This window comes from Triturus cristatus, chromosome 8, assembly GCF_964204655.1.
Source record: "Triturus cristatus chromosome 8, aTriCri1.1, whole genome shotgun sequence".
Lineage (NCBI taxonomy): Eukaryota > Metazoa > Chordata > Amphibia > Caudata > Salamandridae > Triturus > Triturus cristatus.
In genome coordinates, this window is record NC_140591.1 from 1,645,713,342 (window position 1) to 1,645,731,443 (window position 18,102).

At 43.2% G+C, this 18,102-nt stretch overlaps 1 protein-coding gene across 2 annotated transcripts in view; it reads left to right on the forward strand.

Moving 5' to 3' along the window:
* LOC146808484 (transient receptor potential cation channel subfamily M member 2-like) overlaps window positions 1–18,102 on the forward strand; it is a 790,090-nt gene that overhangs the window by 76,388 nt on the left and 695,600 nt on the right. For both annotated transcript variants that reach the window (XR_014968000.1, XM_085623576.1), the window contains exon 2: window positions 11,522–11,651. The gene's annotated coding sequence lies outside the window, so the exon portion shown is untranslated. The remainder of the gene's footprint in view (window positions 1–11,521; window positions 11,652–18,102) is intronic.

Below are 18,102 nucleotides of genomic sequence, written 5' to 3' on the forward strand. Positions count from 1 at the left end.
TAGTTTTTAATTAAAAACTTGTGCAGGAAGGGAGGACCCTTCCAGCATAGTTACCCCCACTTTTGACCTAGTGTTGCTGTGTTTTTGACTATGGGTCCTGCTAACCAAGACCCCAGTCACTCTGCCTCTTCCCTAAATATGACATTTGGCACATTCACAATTGGCTACTGGTGTACCCTTGTAGGTCCCTAGCATATGGTACTGAGGTACCCATGACATAGTTATACCATGTGTCTCCCATGGTCTGCAGCATGTATTTTGCCACCCATGGGAATCCACTTAAACTGTGACTACAGACCTGCCACTGTAACCTATGTGGGTTGGTGCTTACACCTCTCACAACAGTTATAGGTTTCCTTATATCTGAGATCACTATACTTAAAACCTATAAGTCACCGATACAGTCCTGAGGGCAGGGTGCATGGTTATAAGTATGAGGGTGCCCCTGCATGAGCAGGACACCCCTAAAAACTTAAAAGTTGAGTCTCCAGCTTTTGTAAGTGTGGCTAGCCATTTAATACAAGTCAAGTCAAGTCAAAAATACTTTATTCGGTTAAAAGAAAATAACCATAAAAGCAACAAAAATACAAATACAATTAAAAATAATACAATATACAGTTATTGTTGCAGGGGAGAAGTACAAACAAGTTTCCTTGTGGGCAGTTTAACTAGTTAACTGTCCATTGATTTACGTAATTTAAAAACATTTTTAAAAAATTCTGCCAGCGAGGCGACAATAAATACAGTGTCCATTCTTTGCAATTCTAAAAACGCTGGGCGGCATCTATTTGAAATTCAACTCTTTAAGGATTGGGACAATAAATTTTTTACGGGGCAAGGTATAAAATCTACAAAAAAACAGCACGTGAATATCTGATTGCGAGGATAATTCATCACATGGACATAAGCAGAGTTCATTTGACCAAGAATTCATTTCTGGGAAAGTTAATAATCTAAAAACTATATTAAATCTAAAACGTGTTAGACGAAATCTTTCGTGGGTTGCCATAGAGAGACATAAGTATGGTTGTAAGTTTGCACCACTTAATATCAGTTGGTGGGAACACACTGTTTTTTTCTTTTTTTCCTCACACAGTCTTTTTTCCTTAAGATGTTCCATACAGGATATTTTCAATAGTTTTCTCGAGATGTGTACCATTGACATTGGATCATCAAAATATTGTTCACAATATATCTCTGTCAAGAAAGTCTTCACATAATTTAACCATTTGAAAACATTTACATTTTCCAGTTTTAACACATCCTGGATTATGGCGCGATTTACAACACACTCATTTACAGTCCAAACCCTGTGCCATAACAAAATGGGCTGAATTTTTATTATATCTGAAATATATGGCTGCCCCAGCTCCTCATGACAATTTAGGGTTGCAGTGCTATCGGGCACGGACAGCATGTACCGCATAAACTTATTTTCAATTATTTGGATAGCATCTATATTAGCATACCCCCAGAGTCCTGCTCCATAGACAGCCACTGATATACACGTTGCATTATAAATAGTTAAAATTTCTCTAAAAGGCTTCTTTCCCATTTTCTGTATAAAACTCTTTAGGGCCATTATTGTCTTTGAGAACAAAAGAGTTCTTGCCCTGATCGCATTTGTCCACGTGCCAGTCTCATGGAATAAGATGCCTAAATAGGAAAAGGCGGGCGTGTTTTCTAGACTAGCATTTTTTATTGAGATAGTTTTCATCCTTTTCTTAGTTCGCATTCCACAGTTCATGGTAAAAGTTTTGCTACAGTTGATTTTTGAGTCCAAACTGTCCATGAACGTATTGAAGGATGTAATTAAATTTTGTAGGGCATTTGGTGTTCGTGCCATTAAACGGCATCGTCCGCATACAGGAGTGCGGGAATACGGCTGCCGCCAGCAACAGGCATATCCCCGCACTCCTGCAGTAGACGATCTTCCAACCCATTTATATAAATCAAAAACAGGAAAGGTGCCAGGACACATCCTTGGCGTACTCCACGCCCTATCCCAAAAGGTTTGCTACATTCCCCCCCTTTTCCATAACGAACAGTTGCTGTAGCCCCAGAATACAGCTCCCTCAGAAAGGAGAGGATTGAATCATCCACGCCCATTCTTTGCATTACTTTCCATAATTTATTATGAGACACGCAATCAAAAGCCGAAGTAAGATCGACAAAGACAAGATATAAACGCTCCTTCTTTATCGATGTATACTTCTGCTGCAGGAAAAATAGATTTAAACACTGCTCTATAGTTCCTATGCCCCTTTGGAAGCCAAACTGAAGGTCACTTATAATCCCATTATCCTCCGCCCAGTTTTGTAATTTGGCTAAAATAACTCTGCCCAAGATTTTTATGGACGAGTCGAGTAGGGATATTGGCCTATAACAGGCACAGTTTTGTCTGTCTCCCTTTTTAAAAATGGGAACAATGATGGATGTAAACCATGACCGACTTAGGCCCTTCGCCAATGCTGCGTTAAAAAGCTGTACCAGAATGGGACCCCAGATCTCACTGTTAGCTTTATACAGATCAGCTGGGATCCCATCTGGGCCTGATGCCTTTCCACCCTTTGTATCTTTTAGGCTCAGTAGAACCTCGGCAAGTGTTACCACTATTTTTTCAGGTACCACCCCTTTTTCCCGTGGAATCTCCAATTGTGGGACTGGTACTTTTTGTGCCTCCATCTCTTTCTCACACAAAGATGCAGAGACCTTTTGTGAGGGCGGCTCTAAACACATATAGAGAGTTGAAAAGTGTGTGACCCAGTCATCCTCATTGATTGCAATTTCTATGCGTGCCTTGGTGTTATCAAAAAGGAGGGGTGCATTTACCACCCCCCAAAATTCCGATGTATCTTTTGCCTGTGAGGCCTCGCATAGTTTTTCCCAGGCCATCCTCTTTATATTTTTCTTTCTTTCTTGCAATACAAGATTATAGCGATTCCTTAAATCTCTTATTTGGGTGGGGTTCCGTGGTTCCCGGTGAATAGCGTGTTTGAGCTCAGTCAGGGCTCTAGTACATGCCTTATCAAACCATCTTTTTCCATTTTTAGTCCCATTTCTAAAAATCACCCTCAAACTCTCTTTAATTGTTGCTGCTATGATATTAAAATGTTCGATTATATTTTCGCTCTTTGAATTTTCATCTAAACAAATTCTAAAGCTATCTGAGCAGGTATTAACTAGTTTAGCTAGGAATTCGTTCGGGACCACCTTACTCCATGTGAGGGAATACCCATTTTGTCTTCCCATCAGCACATCCGGGGCTTCCTGTATTTGTAGACTATCATGTAGGCATGCTGAAAAAGGGTTAACAATTTCAAGTACTTGTGGGTAGTGATCACTCAGTGGTAGTTCATAGTTCTTATAGTTAGAGGCCCTAAATCCAGAAGTATTTGAGCAGATAATAAAATCAATAGTGGTCGATGCGCCCCTTCCAATAAAGGTCGGGGTAAACGGTGTTGGGCACGCGGTTAATTCATTTGCATATCCCAAATCACAATTAAATAGTATCTCGTTCAGCAAATCCCCGGTTAGAGTATGGTCAAAATGTGTCAGATCAATGTCTTGCTCTAACATTAAACCGCAAGTTCCTTTTTGACCCATTTTGCAAAGATGACAATTAAAATCCCCCCCCCATAAAATCATTACTTCCCTCGTCTTGCTTACTATCTCCCCTTGTAGATCCTCATTTAGCCTTTTCATAATGTTCTGAATTGCGGTGCATGGAATATTGTTATAAAAGTTAACTATCACAAGGCTAATCCTAATTTTGGTATCTATCACTAATTTATGATAGTAGCTACAATTGTGATAGAAATGAACCCTCTCATATAATAAAGAGTTCGAGAGGTACGTAATTATGCCACCTTTGGGTCTCCCATATGACCCTCCTATTGCAGAAGTGCAATAAGTTTTGTAACCATTTAAATGTATAGGTTCTATTGTCCAAGTTTCTTGTAAAGCCATAATATCCATGCCATCCGTGGCCGTTTTCCATGAAGGATTAGAAATTTTATGTTTTAATCCTGCCACGTTCCAGAACATCACCTTACAATTTCTATTTTGGCTGGGTATTATTACTTCGTCTATAACAGCATGGCCTATGTCAATATTATCTGTTTCAACTATAGGGTCACTCATAATTCCTTTTGACTTAGAGACGAAGTTTGGACTGCTATGGAGGGGTAAGTCCTTTTTACCTTTTACACCCTCTCGCCCCGACAATTTAGCTTGATTATTCAATTCTTTGGTTACTGGTAGAATCCTATTGCACAAACTACTACTAATATTATCAAAATTTTCATTAGGGGAACTATGAGGTGGTAGATTTGGGGTAGTATTTATAGGTGGCAGTTGGTCAGATAATTTCTCACACCCTAGGCGTCAGTCGACCATATCCAGTGGGCTGAATCTATTATAACAGGGGACGGCAAATGGAGCAGACTGTACGCCTAACCAATCTCCCCAATGTTGCGGACCTCCCTTTTGATTCCTCCCGGGCCTTCGCTGTATTAAAGTCCAGTGGTCATCTTCCCTCCATCCCTGCCTGTTAAAATTTGAATCCCCATGCAAGTTATTACTCCTCCCTTCCCTAACACAATTTTCATTTCTAATCCAACTCCATCTATCATCTAATTGTTCGTTTGGAGTATAGAAATAGAATAAGGGTCTAACTGTAATCAACAGATCCCGATTCCTAGGGTTCCTCTGGCAAATATAATCTACAGTTTGCGGATTTTCAAAAGTTATTACCACGCAATCTCCCTGTAGTTTCTTTCTATTACACCCCACCCAAGGTGCCCTTCGAACCATCAAGATTCTACTGACCAGATCTGAAGGTATAGGATAATTAGAATTTAGCCAGTGAATCACCTTATTTCTTAGTGCTTCAAATGGCTCCATGGTATTAGGTGCCAATTCAGGGACCCCAGTTAATACTACCACGTAAGGGCAGGCATCCGGAGGCAAGTTTATAGTTTTGCTCTTTTCTGATTTCTCCTGTTGTGATTTGTCCAAGTTAGAAGTAGGTGCAGGAGGCGAAAGTATAGTGGGTACAATTACTTCAGGGGCCATCAATGGCCCGGGGGTCCTTGTACTCACTGCTGGACTAATTGTATTTCGCATGGATTCAGGCTGAGGGATTGTACGAGTTAATTTCTTCCCTATCGGGAGGTTCTCTTTTAAGATCGGTAGTTTAGCCACCGATATAGTCTTATTATTTGGGACTTTTTTCTGGGTATGCAACTGTATCTTGATATCCTTCTGGAGTATTTGGAGTAGCTTCTCTATGTCTAGGAGCCTTTCTTGTATGGGGGCAAGTAAAGATTTAATTAATGTTGACAGGGTATGTATTATAGAATTTTCCCTATCTTCATAACCGTCTAGACTACTCATTGTATTACTCTCATTGAGAATATCAACTAAAGACTCGTCTGGTAAAGTAACATCTATCATAGGTAGGGACAGTTTCTTGTGGGTGACAACTTCAAGTTCAGATTCACTCCCAACATCATTTACCACAGAGTCTTTAATACCACCCTTCTTAACCACTTTTGCCTTTACCTTTTTGCAAGTTAACTTTTTATTCTTAGCGCACTCTTTTATAATTCCCCCCTGCTTATTTCCTTTTAATTTTTAATTTACAATGTCATCCTGGGTATCTAAATGTACCCCAATCATAGTTTCTTCCACAGGGTTTGTTAATTCTAATCCCATGCTGATTGGGTTTTGCGATACCAAGTCAGTAGCAGCACTATTATGTATTTGCGCATGGGCTTGTAATAAGGGAAAATCAGGCAGGGTATTTTCAGGGCTACATGCCACAGCAATATTACCTATCGATGATCTCTTAGCGAAAGCTAGATCCTGAGATACCCTTCTCTCCATTAATACTATCCCTTGATCTATCAAGCTATTAGTACGTACAATGAAATCATCTAATGTTCCCGTCAGCTTCTTCCCTCCATTGACGGTCTTACTTCGAGTTTCCCGCATATTCATGTTAACAATAAACAGTATGTAAAACAGGATTATCCTGTCTAAATATGAGAATAACCAAGATGTCCACTCACACTGAATCGGGATCTCATTAACATGTATATAACTTATATATCAAAATTGACGATATGTCAATAGAGCAATGTTAGCATGGAACCCTACCAATACATCCCACACAATTTATAAAGTGCTATTAATCAAATACCAGCCTTTCTCCCTGGGCCGTTCCATGCCTCTTTGTGCCTCTGAGGGCCTCAGAGGGCCCGCCCTTTGCCCGGGCTTAGCCCGGCGCCGCCCGCGCGCGTCCCGCAACGCGGGGAACCAGCGTCCTTTTGAGCGCCTCCGGGCGCGTGGCTAGCGTCACGGGTCGCTATGGCCGCTGGGAGCTGTAGTTTACTCCGGCCGCGAGCAGGTAATGCGGCGATGGCGGCGTTTTCGGCCCTGAAGTGAGACAGCAGGGTTACAAGAGAAGGTAGGAGAGCACCAACAATAACCCCCGACCAGGTAGCAAGTCTCCCGTTATCAGCAGGGCTCCATGTTCAAAGCTTCCCGCTCCCCCGGAAAACCAGCGTCCTTTTGAGTGCCTCCGGGCGCGTGGCTAGCGTCACGGGTCGCTATGGCCGCTGGGAGCTGTAGTTTACTCCGGCCGCGAGCAGGTAATGCGGCGATGGCGGCGTTTTCGGCCCTGAAGTGAGACAGCAGGGTTACAAGAGAAGGTAGGAGAGCACCAACAATAACCCCCGACCAGGTAGCAGGTAGCAGGTCTCCCGTTATCAGCAGGGCTCCGTGTTCAAAGCTTCCCGCTCCCCCGGAAAACCAGCGTCCTTTTGAGCGCCTCCGGGCGCGTGGCTAGCGTCACGGGTCGCTATGGCCGCTGGGAGCTGTAGTTTACTCCGGCCGCGAGCAGGTAATGCGGCGATGGCGGCGTTTTCGGCCCTGAAGTGAGACAGCAGGGTTACAAGAGAAGGTAGGAGAGCACCAACAATAACCCCCGACCAGGTAGCAGGTAGCAGGTAGCAGGTCTCCCGTTATCAGCAGGGCTCCGTGTTCAAAGCTTCCCGCTCCCCCGGAAAACCAGCGTCCTTTTGAGCGCCTCCGGGCGCGTGGCTAGCGTCACGGGTCGCTATGGCCGCTGGGAGCTGTAGTTTACTCCGGCCGCGAGCTGGTAATGCGGCGATGGCGGCGTTTTCGGCCCTGAAGTGAGACAGCAGGGTTACAAGAGAAGGTAGGAGAGCACCAACAATAACCCCCGACCAGGTAGCAGGTAGCAGGTCTCCCGTTATCAGCAGGGCTCCGTGTTCAAAGCTTTCCGCTCCCCCGGAAAACCAGCATCCTTTTGAGCGCCTCCGGGCGCGTGGCTAGCGTCACGGGTCGCTATGGCCGCTGGGAGCTGTAGTTTACTCCGGCCGCGAGCAGGTAATGCGGCGATGGCGGCGTTTTCGGCCCTGAAGTGAGACAGCAGGGTTACAAGAGAAGGTAGGAGAGCACCAACAATAACCCCCGACCAGGTAGCAGGTAGCAGGTCTCCCGTTATCAGCAGGGCTCCGTGTTCAAAGCTTCCCGCTCCCCCGGAAAACCAGCGTCCTTTTGTGCGCCTCCGGGCGCGTGGCTAGCGTCACGGGTCGCTATGGCCGCTGGGAGCTGTAGTTTACTCCGGCCGCGAGCAGGTAATGCGGCGATGGCGGCGTTTTCGGCCCTGAAGTGAGACAGCAGGGTTACAAGAGAAGGTAGGAGAGCACCAACAATAACCCCCGACCAGGTAGCAGGTAGCAGGTCTCCCGTTATCAGCAGGGCTCCGTGTTCAAAGCTTAATGTGGACATCAAGTAATTTACAGATGTGTAACTGTATATTGGCTGCACCAAAACCATTCATGTTTGGTATCAAGCATGTTGGAACCCTACCCTAACAGTGATTCTGGTGTTGGATGTAGGGTCCCATGTACTGGGGGCTCTCTGGGAGTATGCCCTGTATTCCCCATACCAGACTTTCAAGGTCTAACAGTAAGCTAAGGCTGTTTCTGACTTCAGACACGATTCTGCCCTCCTGCTGCTGAGCTGCCAGGACAGTACTTAGGGGCCTATTATGATCTTGGTCGTAAAGCCTTGGACCTAAGGTCAGAGGCTTTACGACCTTAGGTTGGAGTCTTTACGACCTTAAGTCGGAGGCTTTACGACTGAGGTTGTGGGTTTCAATTCCAACCGGCTGATTATAATACAGCCAGTTGGAATTGAAACCGGCCGGTCATTCCAGCTGGTTTCCGGCAGGCTCAAGGAGCCCGTCAGCCAGTCAGAAGCCAGCCCATAATCCAAATTGAAGACGTTTCCGCCTTCTGAATTACGATGCACGATTTCAGGCAAGCTTTCCATGCCGGGCTTTCCGGCATGGAAAGCCTGTCGGAAAGCATGTTTGGGGTCCCCTGGCAGTCCCCCTTCTGTTTGGGACCCCCCTTGTTGATCCTGCACTGTGTGACAGGCACCCTGAGGTGCCTGCCACAGCGTGCAGGGTTAAACACAAACTCCCATTTCTCTACGGGAGCTTGTGCTACGGCCGGTTTACAGCTGCAGCACAAGCTCCCATAGGGCAATGGGAGTATGCAACCGCACCATGTGCAGTCGCTTTGAATTTAGGTGGTCAGGACTGCCAACCAGAGGTCGGTCCGACCTGTATCCACGACGGTGCAGGTGTATTGGGCTGAGGACTCTTACCAGCGTCACCAGACTGCTTTGAAGGGCACATTTAGTTTTAGTGCCCTCCTTCCATACCCCAGTTTGGGCCACTTCAGGTAGCCCCTAGCTCCCACTCCAGTGCAAAACTGGACTAAGAATATGGGAGCATCCTGCCCTCTGTGCAGCCCCTCCTCTGGGAGGGACCCCTAAATCATTCCAACCCTTTCCCTAGGGTACCTAACTGTGGGTCGCTCTTCACATTCATCGTGGGACTCAAGATTCAAAACCGAAACCACTTCAACATCGACTGTCTGGGCACCTGGACTTCGATGGACTTTGCCTCAAACTGAGAATGCACCAAGGATGACTCCTGCTGCTCCTGGTCTCGCTGTTCTGCAAGTCTTCTTCATAATTTGCTCCTGTGCTTCTTCCATTTGCTTCTCTAGACCTGTGGGCCTCAAGTACACTCTAAGTAATCTCCCTTGGAGTGAAGGAGTCACTCCCCTGCATCTGCAGGCACCACAACTAAGCTGACCTGTCTGCTGCCCCTGATGTCCCACGGACTTCGAAAGGCTCAGCAGTACAGGTCGCTACCTGTTCTGCAACTCCCTCGAGGCCTGACCTGTCCTCTCACCATGTTTGAGGCCAGTATCCCTCGTCAGAACCGCTGGAATAGAACCCCAGTGCATTGCGTTGACTTGCCATTGCCAAGGCTTTTTGGTCTGTGCTCCAGAGATCTTTGGGCTACAAGAAGATCCGGCCTCCAGCATCTATTCCTACCAAGCACAGAATCCTCACTGCATTCTTTGCACCGTGGGCCTTCCGTCTTGGTGACCTGCTTGAGGTCCTCTAGCGACTCCAGTGCCTCCGGCTTGTGGTTCCTCTTGAGGATCTTTTTTGGCTTCAGTGGGCTCCCCTGTTTACTCAGGCCTGCTCTGACTTCCCTGCTTCTAGTGAGTCTCTTGGACCTTGCTGGTCACAACGCCGCTCCTTTGTCGTTCTCCACTCCTGTTGCTTCTGCCAAGGCTTGTTGGTCCTTTGCCAGACTCCAACGCCCTGGTTCTCAACTTACGAAAGGCTCATACATGGCTCCTGGTCTTCTTTAAAACTGCAACTGCGACTTTCCCGTTGACTTCAATTAAGTACGCAGCCATGTTTCCATACTGCACACAGCCTCCGTAGTGTTCCTGGGTACGTATCTTGGGTGGTTTCTTGTGTCCCCAACTCTTCTGAGTCTCCTGGTCCAAGTCCCGACTTTGGTCGCAGTTCACATTCCACTTTTTTAGTATATGGTATGGTCTCCCCGTGGAGACCACTGTGTATTATGCTTACCTACCTCTTGCAATTGAAGTATTCTTGTGTATTTGTGTTGATGTCTCTGGGTAGGAGAAATACCAATGTTTTAGTGAGTGTTGTGTAATAATAGACACATTTTTATAACTATATAACTACACTGTGGTGTTCTTTTTTGTTTATTCTACACTACATGATTAAGTTCGGGTAAAACAAGCTGCTTAACACTCCTCTTGGAAAAGCCTGAAGGCTGCTCTCTAAAGCTACGAATTAGAGAGCTTCATAAGGTTGCCTAAGACCACTAGAATGGCCATAAGACTTGACTGGGTTAATGTAGGGTGCATCACTTAAATAAGTTTGCACCAGATACTAAGCCATCCTCTTACAATGTGCTTTACAAGGTTTTATAATAAAATACTACATAATTAAGTAAAATATTTAATAAAATATTTACCTTATTTTTATTATCTAAATAAGTTAATTTATTTGACCATTTGCTCTATGGGGTGGTATTTTAAACCCCTACCTTCATGATTTTCTCTGGGAGGGTGTAGCGTTACCAGTGATCATGTGTGGTGCGGGATTACTCCAGGCCTCAGCTCAAGTACATTTACTACTGTTTGGGGACTTTTTTGGGCGATGGAGCTTTCTCCTACATGCCTTCTAAAGCATTAAATGACCTGCTGCTACACATAGGAGCCTTGTCCTCTCATCTTGAATTCCACGCAAAGTAGAAGGCCTGGCTTTTGAGTAGTCCCACTAGGCCCTAGGTGTGCCTAAACTAACACCTGTAGCACCAGGATACTCTTCCAGGTGACAGTGTACTATACAAATCAGCATAAAATAATATAAAAGTTACTATAGAAGTGCCGTTTCTGAAGAACAATTGGGATACTCTTTTGTGGGTAGGTCACTGCTATTAGGGTTGAGATGTCTGCATAAAAAATAGGAAGGAGAGGAGGAAGCGTAAACCTGCACATGTAGGTTTGTGAATAGCGTCTTGTAGTATGTAAGTCGTAAAATTACTACTGAAAAATTACGTTTTTGAACAGGTACCAATAAAGTAAGAAAAAGGTTGTCAACCAAGGAATCCAAAGGAGCCATTTACCATCTGTGATGGACTGCTGCTTCCAGGATGACTGAGCACCACGGTTGATAGTCCTCACCCCAAACCAATGTCTCAGATACAAGTCTGTGCCTCCAGCATAACTGAGCGCCATGGTTGATAGCCTTCACCCCATACCAATATGTCAAACAAAAATATGTGCCTCCAGCATTATTTTGGACCGTGGTTTGGAGCCTTTATGCGATTCCACTGTGTCTGATGAAGGTTTGTGCCTCCAGCATGACTTTGCATCATGGTTGATAGCGTTCATCCCATATCAGTGTGCCAGATTATGTTATACACCTTCAGTTTATTTTCGCACTTTCTGTTCTTTTGTTGATTTTTTTGATTAGTGTGCTTCCAAATTGAAGGTACAGTTGATCTCATAGAGAAGCAACAGAGACAACAAATTACTTACACTTGTTAACCGTGTTGTGTTTGTTTGCTCTGTTACAGTGCAAGGACTGTGTTGTGGGGGCTTTAGCATGCAGCATGATCTTGAGAGCTCTCTCCAATGAGGAAAAGGACACCAACAAGGCAGAAGAAATGGAGGCCTTGGCGAATCGGTTTGAGGAGCGAGCATCAGGTCCTGAGTGTTTTGTTGTTTTCCTCTTGAGCATGATTTGGGAGATAGAAATTCACATCATAAAATGGATGACATGTTCAGTTGTCCTGCCCATGCTTGTGCATACTGTAGTGCCATGGACCCTAAATGGCATCCTGCACAGGACTCATTCACTTCTTATAAATACTTTTTACATATCTCCATTTATCTTTCTATATAACTCTAAGATACCTTTGCCATTATACTGCTCCCATGTTGACTCATTGCATCTTTCATATGCCTTTTGTTTATCTGTTTTGTTTTCTTTTTTCCTCCTTAGTCTCTGATTGGGATGTCTTGCTCTCTTTTTCTCTGCTTCTAAGATTTGATTCCTTGCTCTCCTTCTCTGACTGCGGTCCAAGTGTCATGACTAAAGGCCTCATTTCGATTTCAGCAGATGGGTTACTCTCTCGCAAACATGATGGATATCCAGCCTGACATATGTCAATATTCATTGGCACTTCTAATATGGCCGACTGTCTAGCCTCCATGTTTAGGATGGAATAACTCACAAGCTGAACTTTAAATTGAGCCCTTATTCTTCTCTCTCCTTTGCCTGTGATTCCATTGTCATCTTTGAGCCCTCTCTCTCCTCCCTGACTATAATCTGGGAATCAACTATAAATCCTCTCTTCTCATCTGGCTCTTGGTCAGGGTGTCATCATGGATCCCTTTAGTTCCTCCTCCATCTCAAATTCTGGATTATTCTGTGATCCCTTTCACCTCCTCTGCCCGTAATCTGCCTTCTTCGAATCCTAACTGCGTTCTTTAATTGTTGTCTAGGTGTCATCTTTGATTCTTTCCTCTCCTTGTCTGTCTGTGATTCATTTGTCATCATTGTCCCTTCTTTCTTTTATCAGAGTGGAATACCTCCCTCTCTTTCACTGTATTTAACCTGTATCATCTTTGATCCCTTCCTCATCTTCCTTGACTGTGACTTAGCTGCCATGTTTAATTCTTCTCTCTCCTTCTATGCTTAACCTTACATTGTCATGTTTTATCCCTCTCTCTTCTTCTCTGTCTCTACTCATGGTGTTATCTCCAATCCTTCTCACTTTCCCGTGTGATGTGGGGGTCACTTTTGATTTTGATCCCTCTCTCTTCTTTTATCTCTTTAATTTGGGTGTTATCTTTGACCCCTCTCTCCTTCTCGTCTCTTGCTCTAAGAAGCTGTTATCTTTGACGATGCTCTCCTATGCTTGTTATCTGATGTTGCATTTGATCCGTTTCTCTTCTCTTCACTACCAGGGATCCAAGTGTTACATTTGATTGCATCTAAAATTCATAAAAAGTTCACTATTTCCATGCTTCTCCAGTATTGAATCATTCATAGATTCACATGCTTACATAAGTAGTATAAAGTCTTTCGATTATGTCATTATCACATTTCCCCATAGTATGGAGTAGCAATCCACATCATTTTATACATGACCCAGGTTCAACCAATCAGAGCTGGGCTTACACCCTTCCCTCCGGTGAAGTGGCTTCACACCTCAGATTTCTTACCACACGTTGTGGAAAGGGCTTCTCCCTCAGCACTGCACATATTTTTGAAGAAAAACTGTTGGTGGAGGAAATATAATTACCTCTAATATTTCTGGAGGAATTTGCAGGTTAGACACTTTTATAGGGAACAAAATGGCATGCACATACTAATTCTGGAAGAAATACTTTAGTCTGGAATTTACTCCACATTAACACACACATATCAAAATCTTATCTCCAAAAATCTAGAGATCCTTCCATGGTTACCCCTGGTTTTGGTTTTTACCCCAATGAGTTGCTATGCAGCTAACTTTGATGACACTTTCCTACAGTTTTCTAGTGTTATTTTTGGATGTATTTTCCTCCAGGAAGACGCTGGAGTTTGAAACTTCCTTTTACTTCACTGACCAGCATTGTGGTCCTTTCATCTCAGGAAACTAGTTATATCTTTCAGTTGTGTATGTACCTACGCTTGTGAAATGTGTCTAATATGTTTTTGCATAATTATGAGAAAGGTGCCCCTTTTGTTCGAAGAGAAGTTGGAATTAATTATCTCCATTTTTCTCTCGACAGTTTAGCATCAGAAGTGTCATGTTATTTAAGAATCTTTCTTAAAGGTTCCAATTAAGTCCTCGGTAGGGAGTTGGTATTCTGATTATATTTTAGAAGGGCTTACCTAGCAACCATCAGAAATGGTCAGAAATGTGCCATAGTCTGATTTGTGGAATTAAAAGCAAAGCATGTCACAGATGTTCACATTTTTGTATGCTGACAGATAATCTGGCCTGTGAACTTTGCGGCCAATAAATAATTCTTATTTTAGCTGCTTTTGGTGAAGTCAGGTTCAGTAAGATAAACAGAAAAAATTGTTCAGCAGATTAGACCTTTAATTCAAAGAGGTTACATTTTAATTCTTTAATTTATTGGCCCACCGGGCATTCATGTATTGGCCACAAACAATTCTTTTGATAGAACTATGGCATTTGGAAGAAGTGCCATTTTTTCACTGCACTTTTAAAAGTTGCTCATCGTCATATAGCTTCAGAAAAGAATTCCTTGCATAGACAGCCTGGCCTGTAGTAAATGAGACTTTTATTGCCTGCATAATGTGCACATGATGACAATGATTTCGATGAAAACAGTAGCGCATTCGGGCCTTAAGCAAGTTTAGAACGTCAGACCCATGTTTCATATATGAAAATACATGAATATCCAGGGATATTTTATAGTCAGATTGATGTTTGAGTCAGTTTAAATGTGCGCGTGCTTTACATTTCATGCACAAGTATAGTTGCTGCCATTTTGATGAATGTGTATTCTATGATAAAATACACAAATGACAACAATATACTTCCCTGAGATGAAATGACCACAGACCTGGTCAGTGAAGTAAAATGTAGTTGCTAACTCTACCTGGAGGAAAATACCTCCAGAAATAACACCAGACAACTGTAGGTACATGGGATCAAAATTAGCTGCATAAAAACTCATTTGGGGTAAAAACCACCAGCAGTGGTAACCATGGAAGGCTCTCCAGATTTTTGGAGTAATGGGCAGTTTAAAGACACTTTTCTAAGGAACAAAATAGCATGCAAATACTGATTCTGGAGGAAATCCTTCAGCCTCCAAAAATGGATTTTACTTCACATTGACACACACATCAAAATCAGCACCTATGTGAAAGGAGAGGGCCAAATGACGCGTCAGGGTTAGGTAAATTATGCAGCCAGAATAGGCACATTATGTAATAGCATTGCTTCATTATTTGGCATTTTTAAACTTGGTAACACTCTGTGGGCATTGGTTGCACCTTATTAATACCAGTTTAACGCCCAAATATAGTAATAGGCAAAGAAAAGTGACCAGTTCAGCTTTGCAAAGGACTTTCCATTGCGTGGCAACACGTTTTGTCGCATTTTTAGTAACTTTTGAACTGTTTGAGCTAGAAACAATTCTTTTTGTTCAAATGTTTGATTATGTGGCAATGCGGCAAATCTACAACTACGCAAATATTTTGATGGCTGTACAATCGCATAATTCCTGTGGCCCCGATTATAATGGCGTGCTTGCATTCATGTTGAGGACAGGACACATTGTTGGCTTAAAACCTAGTGCAAAATACAGAAGACCGGCAAACAGCAGCCACTAGAGTTCTGGTCATTCACATTGTTCTCTGCTACATAATTGCTGCGTATGCTAAATGATGTAACATTGGATAATACATTTATTTCAGAAATGTTGCTTAGCAAGCGTTATGTAAAAATTACCAAACTATGCGAGGTTACGCTCACGTAATAGACATTTCATTAGGGTCTAAAGTTATTTTAACAAAAAGAGAAGGAAAAAAGCTTTTCTGGCTGTTCATTTTTTGTACATTCCAGGGTGGCATCAGTTCCATCCAGTCCTTCCAAATTAGCAGGATCCATAATCTCCAACACTGTTAGTTCAGCATAAGCTCCCAAGGGGCACCCGCCACCTTTCCCTTTAGCATGCTGGTTTGCCTGAAAAATGTTCCTGAACCAGCTTTGCCAGCAGCAGCTAAATTAAGAATGTTTTATTGGCAGCAAAGTCAAAAGGCCAAATTATCAGTCAGCATATAAAAATGCTAAATAACTCCACAAATCCGATTGACACATTTCCGACAAAATCTAATGGTTGCTAGGCAAGCCCTTCTGAAATACCTAGGACTTAATTGAAAGGTTTAAAATAGGTTCATAAATAACATTACACTTTAGATGCTAAACTGTGAAAGGGAAATGGAGATAATTAACTGCACTTCTCTTTGAACTAAATCGGCACCAGAATAGTGGATCATGGGCTTAGTAGGGCATGCACTTAGGGGACACCGCTCAAGAGATCACAGGTAAAGGAGTGACTGTTCATTGGAGCATGCCTAAAACCACACCATTGCAAAAGCATGCACAAAGGACAGACCACTGAAGAGATCACGGGCGAAGGAGTGGCTGTTCATTGGAGCATGCCTAAAACTACACCATTGGAAAACCATGCACAAAGGACACACCGCTCAAGAGATCACAGGTAAAGGAGTGGCTGTTCCTTGGAGCATGCCTAAAACCACACCATTGCAAAAGCATGCACAAAGGACAGACCACTGAAGAGATCACGGGCGAAGGAGTGGCTGTTCATTGGAGCATGCCTAAAACCACACCATTGCAAAAGCATGCACAAAGGACAGACCACTGAAGAGATCACGGGCGAAGGAGTGGCTGTTCATTGGAGCATGCCTAAAACTACACCATTGGAAAACCATGCACAAAGGACACACCGCTCAAGAGATCACAGGTAAAGGAGTGGCTGTTCATTGGAACATGCCTAAAACCACACCATTGGAAAGGCGTGCACAAAGGACAGACCGCTCAATAGAGCGCGCACCGATATATTGGTGAATATTGATCATATACAGTGGAAACATTCTGCCTAGCCTAAACCTAAAATAAACCTTGTGAAAACTATGCCTTATATTAATGATTAGATTTAATCATTGAAATAAAGCAGCATTTAAGGCTCTTATGTTTTTTTAAGCGTTTTATTTGCCCTGGAGTAAAGTTTGCCTAAATGAGCGTCCACACAGGGTTGCCAGCTTTCTTTTTTATTAGTCTGCAAAGGCCCGTACATGAAAGAAAATAGTATGTATTAATTTGTGTCATAACCTTTCTCCCTATGTTTACTTTCATTTAATTTTAGTTAGGGGATCTTAATGCAAAACCAAAATACACTTATTTCTGTTGCTTGAAGAATGCACAAAGGGCTCACTAAAAATACCAGCTTCAGGTGATTCTTCATTATTTTTGGAACGGCTTGGACATTGAAATACCGGTAGTGCCTGTAAAAATCGTTCAGGTGGCAAAGCTAATTATGAGATTTAATTCAAATGCAGAATGTATTTCGGTGACATGCAGAAGAAAATCAATCTCAGACCGTCAGATTGTATAACTGCTTTGGGAGGCAGTGATATGAAGTACATCACAGACTCCCTCAATCTCTGATGACAAGAACGGAAAGTCACTTACCATGTGCATCATATATGTGGCCTAGGTTGCTACTACTACCCAAAGCTTTGAAGTTGCACAGGAGAGATTTTGTACGGTGCAATGTGTGGCACTGAACCACTTATCTATGCCATGTTAAGTGTGGGGTTGTAAGTGTTTTTTTTATTTGTGATTGTATGTGAGAAATGATTCCATGTCTTGCCTAATAAACATCAAGGTGCGGTCATCATGTAATGGGATGCAGCATGTAGCAGTGTGGTGGTGGAGTTTCAGTCTGCTGTCAGCTTTGAAGAGCTCCAAATGTCCCATTGGTATTTCTGCTACTAGTAGTAGTGTCCAGGCACCCTTAGCCTGGTATTACTGAGGTCAGGATCACGCAGTGTGTTGAAGAGGGGAGCCAGGATTGATTCCAAGTTTTCTGCTTTCCTGTTGTAAAGTTCACCCACTGGGTATCTCCTTCTCCCAAGAGATGGCTTGGCCACCTTCAGTGCTTCACAGGGTGATTTATGGCCTGTGGCGTACTGATGAAAAAGATAAGATACAAACTAAGCTTCGGGCAGTTTAGAGCAGCTGTGATCACCGACCTTGCACTTTGCAATAAGGCCATCCAGAGAACAACTTCATCCTAATACTGAGGCATTTTCAGTGTCATGAAATATTATGGATAATATTATTCCTTGCCTCAGTCGGCTGTGTGCAATATGGAATATGCATATGTCACGCGTCACCCAATGAAGAAATATTTGGTTAAAAACTCAGAGCATGATTCACAAAGGGAAACAGACGAAAGTCTAACTTTACGACTTTCGGTATTCACAAAAGGCATTTATGAGTTGTAAAGTTGGACCTTTGTCTCAGTTCATGACTCGTAAATGTTCTTTGTGAATACCGAAAGTCATAAAGTTAATCTTTGATCTCAGTTTACCTGTGTGAATTGG